The 17,549-nt window shown below is 39.3% G+C and overlaps 1 pseudogene; it reads right to left on the bottom strand.

Moving 5' to 3' along the window:
* LOC125840198 (caffeoylshikimate esterase-like) overlaps nt 1–17,549 on the bottom strand; it is a 52,708-nt pseudogene that overhangs the window by 12,473 nt on the left and 22,686 nt on the right.

The raw sequence follows: 17,549 nt of genomic DNA, 5'->3' as shown, positions 1-17,549 counted from the left end.
CGATACGAGGCATGGGATAACGGTTCTTCACCGTCACCTTGTTCAGCTACCTGTAGTCAATGCACATCCTCATAGTCCCGTCCTTCTTCTTCACAAACAGAACAGGAGCACCCCAAGGCGACACACTCAGACGGATAAACCCCTTACCTAAGAGATCCTTTAACTGAACACTGAGATCCCTGAGCTTTGCAGGAGCCATCCGGTAAGGCGGAATAGAAATAAGACGGGTGTCGGGCTCCAAATCTATGGCAAAATCAATGTCACGCTCTGAGGTTAAGCCAGGTAGGTCTGTAGGGAACACATCTGCAAACTCTCTAACCACAGGAACTGAGTCAAATGAAGGGCCCTCCCAACTCACATCTCACACATAGGCTAAATAAGCTAAACACCCAGAAGCAACCAATCGCCTAGCTCGCATAAAAGAGATGATCCCCATCGGTGTGTTACTATAAGCACCCTGCCACAACACTGGGGGAATACCAGGCATCGGTAAGGTAACAGTCTTGGCGTAGCAATCCAAGACCGCATGGTAAGGGGTTAACCAGTCCATGCCCAGAATCACATCGAAATCAACCATATCTAACAAAATAAGATCAACTCTAGTATCATAACCTTGGATAGTCACCAAGCAAGATCACAATATCCCAAAATGGGACACAATTCGGGGCTCGGGAATAACACAATATCAACATGCAACTAAAACCCAAATTATCTCAAAAACTAGAAATGGGACAGCAGTTGAATCAGTGTATTTATCTGACAGTACGGAGGCCGGACCAGTTACCCAATATGTCATCAATGAAGACGATAACAAACAAATCAAGGTATGACCTAAACACACGTGTCATCAAGTCCATGAAAGCAGCAGGGGCATTACTCAACCCAAAAGACATCACTAGGAACTCATAGTGGCCGTAACGAGTCCTAAATGCAGTCTTAGGGATGTCCGCTGCCCTAATCCTCAGCTGATGGTACCCGAACCTCAAATCAATCTTACAAAACACGGCGGCACCCTGAAGCTGATCAAACAAATTATCGATACGAGGCATGGGATAACGGTTCTTCACCGTCACCTTATTCAGCTACTTGTAGTCAATGCACATCCTCATAGTCCCGTCCTTCTTCTTCACAAACAGAACAGGAGCACCCCAATGCGACACATTCAGACGGATAAACCCCTTACCTAAGAGATCCTCTAACTGAACACTGAGATCTCTGAGCTTTGCAGAAGCCATCCGGTAAGGCGGAATAGAAATAAGACGGGTGTTGGGCTCCAAATCTATGGCAAAATCAATGTCACGCTCTGGGGTTAAGCCAGGTAGGTCTGTAGGGAACACATCTGCAAACTCTCTAACCACATGAACTGAGTCAAATGAAGGGCCCTCCCAACTCACATCTCGCACATAAGCTAAATAAGCTAAACACCCAGAAGCAACCAACCGCCTAGCTCGCATAAAAGAGATGATCCCCGTCGGTAAGGTAACAGTCTTGGCGTAGCAATCCAAGACCGCATGGTAAGGGGATAACCAGTCCATGCCCAGAATCACATCGAAATCAGCCATATCTAGCAAAATAAGATCAACTCTAGTATCATAACCCTGGATAGTCACTAAGCAAGATCACAATACCGATCCACTACTAAAGACTCACCCATCGGGGTCGAAACATGAATCGGCTCTGCCAAAGACTCGTACCTCATACCCAATCAGGGAGCAAAATAAACAGATATATACGAAAATATGGACCCGGGATCAAATAATACTGTAGCAGGCTGATGGCATAATAAAAGTGTACCTGTAATGACATCGTCAGATGCCTCAACCGCGGCCCTCGCAGGGGCTGCATAGAAATGGCCCTGAGCACCTCTGCCCGATGCATCTGATCTACTACCTAACCTGTCTCCCCGAGCTCCGCCTCGGGTACCCTATCGGCTGTCTCGACGATCCTGGCCCTGATCACCACCTCTAGCTGGAGGGGACACTGTTGAAACTGGTCTAGGTGCAAAGGGAGCTGGTACAATCGCTCATCGCCCTCGCCAAGGGCACCCTCTGGACCAATGCTTAAGCGCACCGCAATTAAACACCCCGAAGCTGAACGTCCTGAAGTAACCCGACAACGGTAGGGAGGGAGGGAATCTGATCCCCTCGAACTCTGGCCCATACTAGGACAACTCTGCTGATGCTGGCCTCTCTCAGAAGCAGGTAATGCTGCCTGAACAGGCCGACTGGACTGACCCTGCTGGAACCTCTAGCGAGGCTTATCATAAGAGTCTCTCCCTCTAGTATGGGACCCGTTGTAGCTGCCCTGGTAGCGTGCCCTCTTATCGCTCCCCCTTTGGGCCTCGCGATGAATATGCTCTATGGATCGGGCATGGTCGACCACATCAAGAAATAAACGGTCGGTCGAGACCAAATTCTCTGTGTCGACCCTTAGACGGTACCGCAACCCACGTACAAAGCAACGAACTCTCTCCTCTTCCATGGGTAGGATCATGGTACCATGTCGAGACAACTCATGGAATCTCGTCTCGTACTCTGAGATGGTCATAGGGCCCTGCTCCAATCTGGAGAACTGATCACGAAGCCTATCCCTGACGCTCTGTGGCATGAACCGGGCTAAGAAAGCCTCTGAGAACTTACTCCAATATACAGGAGGCGATCCAGCTGGCCTGGACTCTCGATACGAGCGCCACCACTGCCTGGCTGGCCCACGAAACTGATAAGCGGTGAAGTCAGCTCCTCTCGACTCCAAGAGGCCTAATGACTGTAACTGCTTCTGACAAGTGAGCTGGAACTCGTGGGCATCCTCCCCAATCGCCCTTAGAATATCGGCGGTGCCAACCTTTGGAATATCCCGAGCATTTTCTGCTCGCGCAGTGGTATCTCCCCGTCCTTTAAGTCTGACACGACAACCACATGAATTGGTGGCGGCTGAACCTCTGGTACCGCTGCGGCAGGCTGACCCTGCGGCGCTGGAACTGGTGCTGCTACTGCTGGGGCTGGTGCTGGTGCTGCTGGGGTTGGTGCCTGTCGTATCTCCCCAATACTTGTTAGTATCTGAGTCAGCAGAGCATGAAGATCAGGAGCTGCAGCTGCAGCTGGTGCAGGTGGTGGCTGGGCTGGGCTGGGCCCGGCGCCACCGGGTGTGGAAGTACGTATGTTGCATGAGGCTCCTCCTCCCTATTTCGGGCTGGTGCTACGGCTCTGCCTCGACCTCGGGGTCGGCGTCTACCCCAAGCTGAGGCTCTGCCTGCAGTCCCGGGTGCACCAACCCTGCTGGCCGCGCCACCTCGCGAGCAAGCCATCCTGCGAAAGAGTGAAACAATTGAGATTTCCAGAAACCAATAAGACACGCGATGCACGAAAGCGAAACAAAAGAGGAAATTTTCCTAAGTAAATCCTGTAGCCTCCCGAAGTTAAGTTACAGACGTCTTCGCACCGATTTGCAGGACTCTATTAGACGTTAGTTTTGTACAAGTGAGATCGATAAACCTGGGGCTCTGATACCAACTTGTCACGACCCGATTTCTCAAATCATGATGACACCTACTATAATCCACCAGTAGGTAAGCCAACCCGTAACCCGGAACAACATATAATGGGTCTGAGGTTAGAAACTAAACAAGAGTAGGCAAATAACAATATAAACAAGCGGAAGCAAACCAAAAACATATATACAATTAAAGGTCCCTCCCAGAACCTGGAAGTCACTAGTACAGAGCTACTAACAAAATGAGTACAAGTCCCAAAAGTGGACAACAGAGACTGGACTGTCTCAAAAGGAAAAAGACAAGTCTATATATACAGATGGAGACTGAAATAGTACAAAACACCATGTGCTCACCCCCGTCTCCGGATCAGACTGCTTCAAGCTCGATCAACACTGGCTACTAGTGCACGGACCTGCATAACGAAACAGATGGAGAACGTAGCATGAGTACCAAAACAACAGGTACCCAGTAGGCATCATAGACCGACTGAACTTGAAAAGTAAAGGCAATATGAAAAAAAGGAATACACAAATCAAGGTAAAGAACAAAAATCTAACTAACAAAGGAATGCACACGAGTGTACAAAGAACTAACTAAAGTAATCTATAAGCTAACTACACCTAACTGGACCCCCATAAGCCCAGAAGGTGCACTCGTGCGTAAGTTAAAAAAAAACCCGAACGGACCCCCATAAGCCCGACGAGTACACAGAATAACTAAAACTAAAGAGAATTACATATAAGAACCCAAGAACGAAGAACATCGAACCAGAACCTCAACCCTAATTAGTAGAATCTGACAATACGAAGGCCGGACCTCGAACCGGATGCTCAGCAGAAGTACCCAAGTAACCAATCACAAGTAACAAGTATAAGAGGCCGGAACTCTAACCGGATGCTCTATATAGGTATTTGGGCAATAGAAGCCGGAACTCTAACCGTATGCTCTATATAAGTATTTAGGCAATAGAGGCCGGAACTCTAACCGGATGCTCTATATAAGTATCTGGGCAATTGAGGCCGAAACTCTAACCAGATGCTCTATATAAGTATTTGGGTAATAGAAGCCGGAACTCTAACCGGATGCTCTATATAAATATTTAGGTAATAGAGGTCGGAACTCTAACTGGATGCTCTATAACGGTGCCACTGTAGCTGCTGAAAAAGTCTCAATCGATCTATTCTCATTAATGTTCGTGGATCGCCGTCCACACCTAGCCAATTAATGAAAGTCCTTGGAACCAAATCGAAAATCAAATTCAAATCACGAAGCAGAACTAGTGTCGCCGACGTAACTCTTGAAGCTGTAACATCGGGGAAATAAGGATAACTATCATCGGAGCAAACATATCGCCTAGCTAAGGCCTAAACTATCAGGCTCAAGTCTGCTACACCAGTCTACAGGGATCTAAGTCGATCGAGCGACGTCGGGACAAAACTAAGGCCTATCGAATCTGAATCATGTATTTCTAAGGCAAGCCCTAGTCAAACCTAAACTAAGGCCCAAATGCTTCAACAAATAGTAAATTAAACATGCAAGCACTCCACATAGCAAAGAGGGTCAATTAATAATACAAAGCATGCTCACAATTACCCGATAATTCTCGAAATAGGCCGAAAAAATGATTTCCATACACCTATGCATGATTCAATCACTACCAACCCATATCCCAACTAATCAACATGCATTTACACTCTCAAGCTCAATATAAGAGAGGGAAATCGTCGCCTACCTGTAAGCCGATCACACGCGCTCCAAAATCACTTCTCCGGAGCTTTCCCTTTCTGAACGTCCTCGAAACGTTGCCCCGCTATAAAAAATAGAGTCATAATGTTATTACGGTCGGTTAGACACCAAAATCATAATAAACGGAGACAGACCAATTTCGAGGTAAAAATGGAGAAAGTGGGACCCACACAGAAAATTCCAAAATTAACCCCAAAAGTGGGTCCTAACCAGTTACCCCAGCTCATGTCCCAAAATGGGACACAATTCGGGGCTCGGGAACAACACAATATCAACATGTAACTAAAACCTAAATTTACTCAAAAACTAGAAATGGAACAGCAGTTGAATCAGTGTATTTACTAGAAACTGGAGGTCTACAGTGAAATGCAACAACTCCACGACGTTCTCCTCGAAAAACCACTCAAGATAGCCTCAAAAATCACTGAAATCGAACTTAGAATGGCTGAGAAAACAAGTCTCAAAATCTTCCAAAATCAAGCTCACAAAAGGGTCGTGGCAGCAGGTGTTTTACGAAAATTACCTCAAACGGAGACCCCAAATCACTATCCGAGCTCATCAACGCGTTGTCCTCAAAAAATCTACAACTTTGCCTTTTGAATCGCTCAAATCGGTTGAGAGATGAGAGAGTTATGAGGGTTTGAAGTTTGGGAAATGTTGCTGATTTTCTGCATTTATAGCAAATATTTCTGCAATTTTCCAAAAACTAAAAACTCCAACGGGGTGCTTCGAACTCGTTCGGAACCCCGTGCACGCAAACGAGATATGCAAACATACCAAATTCGATATTTCGGACTCAACAACACAGTCAAAATTTCCATCAAAGGTCATCTCAATAAAAAGTGGGTCTCACTTACAAATGTCCTTTTAAGTCAAAAACTACAAAAGAGCTCCGAAAAATATCAAAAACCTCGAGACACAAAAGAAAGGTCAATCTAGACCAAACTTGACATTACAGAGCTAACCACGCTGACGAAATTTTCATCTGAGCGCGTTTTCCAAGATTATTGACCAAAGTCAAATTTAAAAGGCTAAAACGCTTAATCGCACCGACTCACACTGAAAACCTTGAGAGTCATGCCGACCTTGCTAAAAGCCTAAAATGACCCTTCTGGAGCTGATGGAATCGTCAGAATTGGATTCCAATGTCATCTTCTGAAACTTTTGATCAAAAATATTCATTCAAGGTTCATAAGCTCCAAAACACTAAAACTCACACCATAACCAAATAAACGATCAGGTGACCGAACTGTCAGTCCCAGCAAGTCATAAATGACTTGGGGTCGCTACAGAAACGCTCTAAATGACACACAGAATGCAAGACACAAAAATGACCATGAGGGTCATTACACCAAGTCTAATTTGTTGCAAAGCGGAAATCTCAGCATCCATGGCTGCCTGCCAACCTGGATGGGCAGCAGCTTCAGAGTAACTGGTAGGTTCAGAAGAAATATTGAGAGAATGAAAAAGCTGCTGGTTAGGAATAGAAAGACTGGTGAAGGAAAAAATTGGAGGTTGAGAAGGGATAGCAGGAGAAGAATCAGTCAAATTGGTTAAGAAAACACTATTACAAATAAAATCTTTTAAATAACCAGGTTTTTGGGAGACTCTTTCTAACTTTCTAGGTGGAGTAAGTATAGGTTGTGAAGGAGAAAAAGAGCTAGTTGGAGAGAGATCAACAATGGGAGGGAGATTGGAGATGGGATGGAGGTAACATCTTCATCAAAAAGAGGAGTAGGAATGGGAAAGATAGAAGGTGAAGGAATAGAAAGAGGATCAGCAAAAGGGAAACAATGTACATGGAAAACAACATCCCTAGAAACAAAAACTCTTTTGGTGGCTAAATCCATGACTTTGAAACCTTTCTGATGTTGTGGATATCCTAAGAAAACGCACTTGGTTGCTCTAGGATCAAATTTGCTCCTACCATGAGACAAAGTAGAAACAAAGCATAAACTTCCGAAGGTTCTCAAAAAAGTATAAAGAGGGGGCTGATTGAAAAGAGGTTCATAAGGAGTCTTCCATTTAGAACTTTAGAAGGTAGTATATTAATCAAATGTGTTGCTGTAAGTACGCACTCCCCCCAATAGGTTATAGGCACTTTGGACTGAAAATATAAACCCCTAGCAGTTTCTAAAAGGTGTCTATGTTTTCTCTCCACCACCCCATTTTGTTGTGGGGTGGCAACACAACTTTGTTGATGGATGATACCATGGTTCTGCAGATATAAAGCTTCACATGTCCCTTTTCCTAATTCTAAAGCATTGTCAGACCTAATGCATTTAACCTTTGTGTTAAATTGCCTCTCAACCATCGCAAAGAAAGATTTTAAAGTTGGAAAAAAGATTACTCTTTGTAGAAAAAAGAAAATTCCAAGTTCCTATACTATAGTCATCTACTATAGTAAGGAAATATTTGTAACCATTGTAAGTGGAATGTTTGTAAGGACCCCAAGTATCGACATGAATTAAATCAAACAATCTCTTAGTTTTGATTGTGCTAACTGGAAAAGAGGATCTTGTTTGCTTTGCTTGAGGACAAATATGACAAATAAAATCAGAATCTGAAGAGTGCTTAATAAAATTCAAATGCTTCATTGCTGAACAGGGCAAATGCCCAAGTCTCAAATGCCAAAGGCTTACAATAGGAATGACATTAACAGAAACTGGAAAAGAAACATGATTGGAAATATGATTGGAAGTAAAACTAGGACTAGAAACTGATGGCTTCAAAATATATAACCCCTCCTTAACTTCACCAAAAGCTACCTGATTTTTCATTAAAGGGTCCTGCAATAGACAGCCAATAGGAGTAAATAAAATGTTGCAACTAATTTGATGACACAACCTATGAATAGAAAGAATGTCGTATTTAAAAGCAGGAACATGAAGCACATTATTGAGCATAAGATTTGGAAGAAGAGAAACACTCCCTATGTGAGTAACACTGACCTTGAAAGAGTTAGGCAGACTAATAATCATAGGAATGGGAAGAAGGGTGATAGAAGAAAAGAAAGAAGAATCGAAACACATATGTTCTGATGCCCCTGAATCAATAATCCAAGTAGGAGAATTAAAAACTAAAAAACATGTTTTTGAATATTTAAATATGGTACCAGCCACTGCATTTGCATTTACTTCAGCATTAGGACCAGATGCAGAGCTCTGCAATTCCCTGAACATTCTTGTTATCTCAGCCTACTGTCCTACAGTGAATGGTGGACATTGAGTTGAACTACCTTCACTAGAAGCGTGGAGAGAAGGGTTGAGTCCCTCATTAAAGTGAGGAGTGAATTGTTTCCGCCCAGTGTGATTACTGAAAGTTGCATTGCCTATTACATGATGGGTTGAATTTCTATTTTTGGTAAACTCAAAACCATTTGGATATCTATGTAATCTATGGCAGTTGTCCATGACGTGTCCCGATTTCCCACAATAAGCACAAGTAACATTAGGATTGAATTTTGTTTTTCTGACTTAAATTTAGGCATTATCTGACCAGATTTCAAAGGAAAGGAAGCAGGTTTGGGATTAGAAAAAGATCTAAAATTTTGTTGGTGTTGGTTGATATGAGGAAGCCTGGAATTAGGATTTCCAAATCTAGGATATTGCTTTCCTTGATTGGTTACCATAAAAGCAGAGGAATCAGAAAAATTATGAGCATTGACATATATTTCACGCTGGTTTTCATCTTGTAAGAGGAGGGAATAAGCATGATCTATACCAGGTAAAGGGTTCAGCATAAGGATATTGCCTCTAGCTTGAGCATAAACATCGTTTAGTCCCATTAAGAATTGAATCAACCTTTGATCTTGCTAAGATTTAGAGATCTTTGATTTCCCATCACAAAGACATGTGCAAGAACACACAACATCAGAATTTAAAGCATCTAATTCATCCTATAAACGTTTTAACTTAGTGAAATAAGTTGAGACATCAGAATTTCCTTGAACTAAACCATTTAAATCCTTTTGCGGGTGAAAAAGTTTGGTACCATTTGACTTACCAAACCTTTGTTCAAGTCTTTCCTAGAGCTCATTTGATGTTGCTGAGTAAATAACACTATCACCGATCTCCTTGGACAAGGAGTTCAACAACCATGAAGTGACCATGTCATTGCAACATGACCATTGTGGGATATCTGAAGCAGTAGTAGCTGGAACTTTGCAAGTTCCATTAATGAAACCAAGTTTTCTCTTGGCCGAGAGAGCAATAAGAATGGATCTCCTCCATCCAGGAAAACCTTTACCATCAAACACACTGTTGACAATGGTCAATCTAGGAGAATATGATGGATGAAGGTAAAATGGGTGACTTGAATCTACAACAGTGGGAGCTGGAGTAGTAGCAGGTTCAACAGTATTTGTTCCAGAAGGCATTGTTTCTCAAAAGCTTGGAAAAGGAAGAGAACGATAGAGAAGAGAAGGGTCGGGCTCACTGCTCTGATACCATGAAAATAAATTAAGAAGAGTGTGTGGAAAATTCTGTGTGATTTTATTGATACTCAAGTTATCCTTTATACAAGCTTTTGTACAAAAAAAATAAAAGATAAAAATATAGACAAATATCTTAACTGTACACTTGTCATAATCTCATGGATTATTCTGTAACAAAATAACTAATTATATTCCTTCTATGCTGAGATAGTGTGCTTCTCACGTGCCACACCAAACTTGTGTCTGTTTTTATCAGACAGGTTAGATTGCATCCATCTGAAATTTGTTTGAATGGTTTGATTTCCTCCACATGGCTGAGCTGTAGTCCATATATTGTTTCCTAGGATTGATCGATTACTTTCCCTTTTGTCTAAAGACACTAGATTTTTCCTCTTCTTTTTCATTTCTTCTTTCTTTCTACAGCTGATTGATAGAGAAGTTTTTATTGTATTGAGCTGATTCTTATCTTCAACATACAATCCTATCAAGAAAATGGGGGAAATTTAAGCAGGATTGCAGTATATAGAGCAAGATTTGAGGTTCCACATAACTATGTCAATCCCTTTGAAGTTGGCAATAATCAATCTAAGTAAGGAACACTTTTTACTTACATCAACAGAAGACAATCTGTTCAGTCAACTAATCAATCAATTAACTAAATCTCAATCCCAAACATAATTTTGACAAGTAAAATATCTATTCCACAATCACAAAAGCTTTTCTTGATAAGTAGTTATGCCTCAATCCCAAACTAGTTGTGTGGCCATATGAATTCTCTTATATCCAGTCCATTAAGTCAAAAGCAATCAAAATTCAATCTTTGAAGCTGACAATGAGTCATTTTCAACTAAAAACATCAAATAGGGATCTCTACAGAAATATATTTACTGTTTACTTTTCTAGCCGTTATACATAGATTATACACATCTATTATTAGCTTAATCAGTCAGGCGGATGAATATTTAGGTTAATTCTTCAATCAACTAAGCAGTACCTTAAAGAGACAATGATCAATTGACAATTGAATATCCTTAAAAGCATCCCTAGCAAGACGTCTTGCTCCCACTTTGTCCATATTAGCATCTATTATCTTCTGCAATTCCTCACTTACACCTTCAAACTTCACTGACTTCCCCATTTATGCTTTCTCACTCCTTACACAATTGGGTGTCCTTGTTTTCAATGCTACAACAAATAAAAATCAAATCTCGAGAATACCATAAAATGAATGCCTCCTGGAAAACTTGTTGGGCATCAAAGTTCAAATCCATGACATTATAATACGATTTCAAGAAAATTTATTTAATTGTAGTTTTTTCCTTTTTGTTTACTTTTCCTCTGTCCAGTAGTTTTTTTTTTTTTGGATAAAATGATTGGATTCTCTACAAGAGTAATCTAATATTCTTTACAGCTCTCTAATTTGATGAGCCTACGTACTGCTGTCATATAGTATTAATTTAATCAGAATATGGACCTCAACTATAAATGCAACAAGTTCTGTTTATTGACAACTTGTTTTGCCACTCACAACATGTTTTAATACTATTTTATTTCTTATTTATATTTTTTATCACTTCTTAGGAGCTTTTACTTATTTGCTTTTATGATGACTTGTTAATACACTTGTGCCTCAATTACCAAAAAATGATTTCTTTAATTTTTAATTTTCAGATTGCTTAAACGAAACTATCAATTTTAATTTTAAATGTTCAAAGAATCATATCAGATGTCCATACAATCTTTCAAATCAAAGAAGAAAAAGAAGTAAAATAATCAATAATTCAACTTCCCTTTAGCCTTTTAAGTCAAAATGTTGCTATTCAACTATCATAAAAGTAGAAGTTTCTTGATTATGTAAATCTTCTATGAGAAAACAATTACTCACTCCATTTCAATTTGTTTGTCCGATATTGACGAAAATTTTTAATATGGTTGAGGCCCAACCAACAATGTTGTGTGAGGCTCCATTTAATATTTGACACTTGGATTTGTGGTCCCATTTTAACACCACACACTCTCTCACCTTATTTTTTCCCAATTTCCCCTCTTTTCCCTCCAAAATATTTTAGCTCCTTGTTCAATATTCCTCTCTTTTTCACAGTTATTTTTCCAACTCTTTGTGCTCTTTGTTAATTAGTAACTTGATTAGCTCTTGCTGTCCCATTAATCATTTATGTCCCTCAGCTAAATCAATTTAAAAAATTTCCACCTCTCAACCAATTCAACTAAAATATAATTATTCCTCGTAGCCTTAGAAAAAAAATCTTTTAAATTTCTTATTTTACATCTCAAAAAATTGAATCAAATTCCTAGGATACATTTAAAAGATAAATTTTGAATGAGAAATTCACACACACTTTATATTTGTATTAAGAAGTATTCACTGAATATCGAAAATCGAACTAAATAAAAATTTAGTCAAATTAAATATTTCTTTTACTTCAATTTATTTTCTTATTATTTTTTAAAAAGTTGGACATAATCAGTTTTGGTTTATATATATAGAGTGTGTGGGTGTGTTGTGTAAAATTAAATTTTTACTCTTTTTATTTGTAATCTAGTTACCTTTATATAAATTTAATTCTATTTTTTCACTTTCTAGTTTGATTTGTAATTTTATTATGATGATTTTAAAAATTGATTTTATCTTCAAAATCACTTGTTTTTTGTCCTTTAATTATTCATTATTAGTTAATTCAACTATCATCAATCAGAAATAATTTTTTTTTTAAAAATTATACCGAAAATAAGCTCACCAATGAGTCAGTGAGAGCATACCTATAAATATTCTAAAATCACTCGTTCTTCTATTTTTTTTAGAAAGTTTTTGTACTTGGTGTTGCACTTATTATTGAAATTTAAGCTAAAATTCTAAAAAAAAATCAACCAAAAAAGTATATAAATCAAGAAAAGAAGACTATAATTATAATGGAGTTCAATTTTTTAATCATATTAGCAATCACGGGAAAAAAAAGGCTAAAACTTGAATTGATATTAATTTCGATATTTCTATTTGACTTTTGAAAAATAAAAATTTAAGACTATTAAAAAAAGAGAGGTAAAATACTTATTATGAGGAAAATGGAGGAATTTGAAAAAATGAAGGTGAGAGAGTGTGTGGTGTTAAAATGGGGCCCACAAATCCAAGTGTCAAAATTTGAATGGAACCTCACACAACTATTGTTGGTTGGGCCTCAACCATATTAAATTTTTTCTGATATTGACTTGCCACGGAGTTTAAGAAAGTAACAAAGACATTTAAATCTTGTGGGCTTAAAAAATGTCACGTGGAAAGTTAGAATTAAAGTGTTACCCAAAAAAGGAAAAAGATATTCTTTTTGAAACGAATTATAAAAGAAAGTAAGACAAACAAATTGAAACGGATAGAGTATTACAGTGGGGATGAAAAACAAAGTTATGGTAAACATAAAGGGAAAAAGTAATAAGCATAGCATGTTCAAGACATTATGATAAGTGTTTATGCTCCAATATGTTTTGATGATCTCCTCACTATTGCAGGGACCCGGTCCTCTGCATAGTATGCTCGTTCAGGACCATATGCTATACAGTTGGCAAACTGTCGCGTCAGAGTTTGGTGAGGTCGTTAGTGTACCACACCATTAGAAAGGATGAGGTTTTTTGTACATCGGTCAATAACTCTTCATGGTTGATAAATTCAACATTATAAACAACAAATCACTCATTCATTCAAATAGAGACATGCACGCTTCAAAACAGCAAGGGACCTAATAGATTGTATTATTGCTTCCTGAATCAGATGTTACTTTGATTTCTTGTATTTTTGCGTAGATTGTAGGAATCGTTTCACTTGTGATAGAAACATTTCAAACTTTGGTGAATTATTGTAAGAACTTAGTTGTGGACAACTTAGTGTCTTACTTCAAAGTCTATATTAATTTGTTGGGTTAGTATAGTGGGCAATACAGGCATTACTTTGGCTCATTTAGTGATAGTGTATTACTCAAGATAGAGATTAGTAGGTCAATCTCGTGTGGACCTTACATTCCCACAACAGAAGTGAAAGATAGTGAGTTTATTAAGACGGTTATCAAAACCAGAAAGGAGTACAACGAAACGGACAGGAAGATAGAAAATAACTATAAAGCGAAGAAGATTCTGGTATGTGGAATCGGCTGAAATGAGTACAACATAATTTCTGCTTGCGAGACAACCAATGAAATATGGGACTGTCTCCAAACAACCTATGAGGGAACGACACAAGTGAAGGAGTGAAATGTCGATATGCTTACGACTCAATACAAGAATTTATGTATGAAGAAAGGTGAAACCATTCACGAGATGAACTCAAGATTCACCTCTATAACCAACGAGCTGAGATGTCTTGGTGAACCTATTCCACTAAGCAAACAAGTTCGAAAGATTCTCAAAGTGCTTCCAGGGAGAGCAAAGTGAATGATATAACCGAAGCAAAAGATCTTAAGATGCTCGCCATGGATGAAATGATTGGAAATCTCCAAACCTATGAGCTGAACAAACAACATAGATCAAACATGAATGAGGGAAAGATGGAGAAATCAGTGGCTTTGAAAACATCTTCAAACGATGGGATTGAGGAGGAGAATGAAATGGCATACGTCACTAGAAGGTTCCAGAAGATTATCAAAAAGCACAGAGGCTTTCAAAAGAAGGTTTCGACCAGCAAAGTAGCAAATTCAAATGATCTTTATCATAAATGTGGAAAGCCTGGTCATTTTATGAGGGACTATCCTAGTCAGAAGCAGGAAACTCAGGACTTCAGACCTCGAAGAAGGGACCAGGTCCTAGACCATGCCAAATGAAAGGCTCATGCTAATCAACTAGTGAAGAAAGCCTTGGAAGTATGGGGAACCGCATCCAGCGAATTCGAGGAAGAGGCAGACAGTCATGAAGATATCTCTATGATGATTGTCAAAGATGATGGAACTATGTTCAATTCCATTTTCTCACTAATGGCAAAATCTGATGATGAAGAGGATTTGAATGAGGTAGCCCTTTTCGATCTAAAAAATGACCTAGACACTCTTCCCATTAAAATATTGAGAAAACTTGTTGTTGTACTAATTGACTCAGTTGATGAATTAACTTTTGAAAATTTGATGATAAGTGAAAAACCAAGTTTATGTGAGGATGAAAACTCAGTTCTTAACTCTTAGATGTCTGAAATGAGTGTTAGGATAAGTATCCTAGAGTCTGGTAGTCTGCAACCCAACGAGAAACCTGGTACCTCTGAGGTTGGAAAGCGAAAACTCAATAACTTTGAGGTTAAGCTATAAGGAAAACTTAAGACCTCAGAGTCTAAGTTAGTTGCCTCCCTTGAAAGGAACTCTCAACTAGCGAAGGATCTTTGTAAGATCAAAGAAGAGTTAAACCACTCCCTAAAATGGTCTGATTCATCTAAGATACTCTCTAACTTAGCAAATCAGAAGTTCAACAGCAAAAAGGGGTTAGGTTATAGACAGATAGAACCTCTCTATAATCCCCACAGTAAATATGTGTCTATCTCTAATAATATTTTGTGTACCCATTATGGAAGAAATAGTCATCTAAAAGAAAAATGTGAGGTCCTGAGAGGAGTAAAAGAAAGTCAGTGTTGGTAGATGGAAAGTGGATGCTCAAGGCACATGACTGGAGATACTCTAAACTTCCTCTTTTTGGAAGCACACCAGGGTGGTGGTGTGTCGTTTGGTGATGGAAAGAAGGGTTTCATTCTTGGAATTGGCAAGATAGGAAGAACAACTGATCATTTCATAGACAATGTACATTATGTGGATGGCTTGAAATACAATCTCTTGAGTGTATCCCAAATTTGCGACAAGGGAAATGAAGTTAAGTTCATGTCTGATAGGTGTTTGGTTCTTAACTGTGGAACTAACAAAGTTGTTATATCTGCCAAAAGAGTAAAAAATATGTATGTTGCAGATCTTAACTCGGTAGAAGGGGATAATCTTTCTTGCCCAAGTGGTCAAGCTGACAACGCAAATCTATGGCATAGGTGATTAGGTCATATGAGTACATCCTTGCTGAACAAGCTTGTTGCAGGGGACCTGGTCCGTGGATTGCCAAAGCTGAAGTTCCCTGATGATAAAGTTTGTGATGCTTGTGCAAAAGGAAAACAAACTAGATCATCCTTCAAAACCAAGAAAGGTGTGAGCACAACCAGACCCGTAGAACTTCTCCACATGGATCTATGTGGACATGTCAGAGTTCAAAGCAGATGAGGTAATAAGTATATTATGGTAGTTGTTGATGATTTCTCCAGGTTCACCTAGAACATGTTTTTGCGGTCTAAGGACGAGACTGTCAGACTTCTGATCACCTTCGCCAAAGCAATTCAACAAAAGGTCATCTTCAAAATAGCCAGCATCAGATATGACCATGGAGCAGAGTTTGAAAACTCTCAAATTAAAGGCTTTTATGCTGAAAATGAAATCCATCATAACTTATCTGCGCGAAGAACTCCCCAGCAAAATGGAGTTGTTGAAAGGAAGAATAGAACATTAGTGGACATTGCTAGAACCATGTTGATTGACTCAGGCTTAACAATGAATTTTTGGGCAGAAGCAGTCAACACAGCCTGTTATGTTACAACTAAGTGTCTTATCAGGTCCATGATCAAGAAAACACTTTATGAGTTGTTGAATGACAGGAAGCCTTCAATTGCTCATTTGAAGCCATTTGGTTGTAAATGCTTTATACTGAATAATGGAAAGGATGATCATGGCAAGTTTGATGCCAGGAATGATGAAGGGGTGTTCGTCGTGTACTCTTCTACCAACAAGGCATATAGAGTTTTTAACAAAAAAGAACTCTATGTGTTGAAGAAATAATGCATGTGATATTTGATGAGTCTAATGATAAGAGCAATGATGAACACAAAGAAGACCCTGAATTGGAGGAGCTGATCAAGGGAAAACAGGACAAGGCAATCCAAAATCCTAGAAGCAAACAAGTTGCAATGGAAAATGGTGTAGAACTCACAAAAGAACCTAGTCCCTCTGATTCAGCTTAGGAGGCATTTTCTCAAAATCCAGAATGTGAAGAAGAAAAATCTGTTGCTGATTTTGAAAAAGAGATAACTAGAAAGTCCGGATGGAAACATCAATCTTCACATCCACTGGACAATCTCATCTCACCTCTGGACTCCGAAATACAAACTAGATCCAAAACAAGAAATCTAGTTGCATATTCATCATTCATATCAACCATTGAGCCTAAAAATATCAAAGAGGCTTTACAGGATGCAAATTGGGTGACATCAATTGAGGAATAACTTCATCAGTTTGAGAGAAGCAAAGTATGACACCTGGTCCCCAGACCTCTCAACAAAACCATTATTAGGACTAGGTAGGTCTTTAGAAACAAACTTGATGAGCATGGGATCATTACCAGAAACAAGTCAAGACTTATGGTGCAAGGATATAATTAGGATGAAGGAATTTACTATGATGAGACCTTCACTCCTATAGTTAGAATCTTAATAGCTTTTGCTGCCTACATGGAGTTTAAACTATTTCAAATGAATGTCAAGAGTGCCTTCTTGAATGGGAATTTGAAAGAAGAGGAGTATGTTAAACAAATAAAGCTCTGTATGGTCTTAAGCAAGCTCCCAGAGCGTGGTATGAGCGCCTGTCGAAATTCCTCCTTGCAAATGGGTTCAAAGGAGGTCAAATTGATAATACTTTGTTCCTAAAATCCAGAGGTAATGAGTTGTTGATTGTGCAAGTATATGTAGATGACATCATCTTTGGAGCTACATCAAATTCTCTTTGCAAAGAGTTTGCTGATTTGATGAGTAGTGAATTTGAAATGAGCATGATGGGGGAGCTTACTTTCTTCCTAGGACTGTAGATCAAACAG

The sequence above is a fragment of the Solanum verrucosum genome, unplaced genomic scaffold (assembly GCF_900185275.1).
Source record: "Solanum verrucosum unplaced genomic scaffold, falcon-dt-bn FXZP01000180.1, whole genome shotgun sequence".
Lineage (NCBI taxonomy): Eukaryota > Viridiplantae > Streptophyta > Magnoliopsida > Solanales > Solanaceae > Solanum > Solanum verrucosum.
The sequence above is the reverse complement of the archived record's forward strand: the minus strand, read 5'-3'. Positions and strand labels throughout refer to the sequence as shown.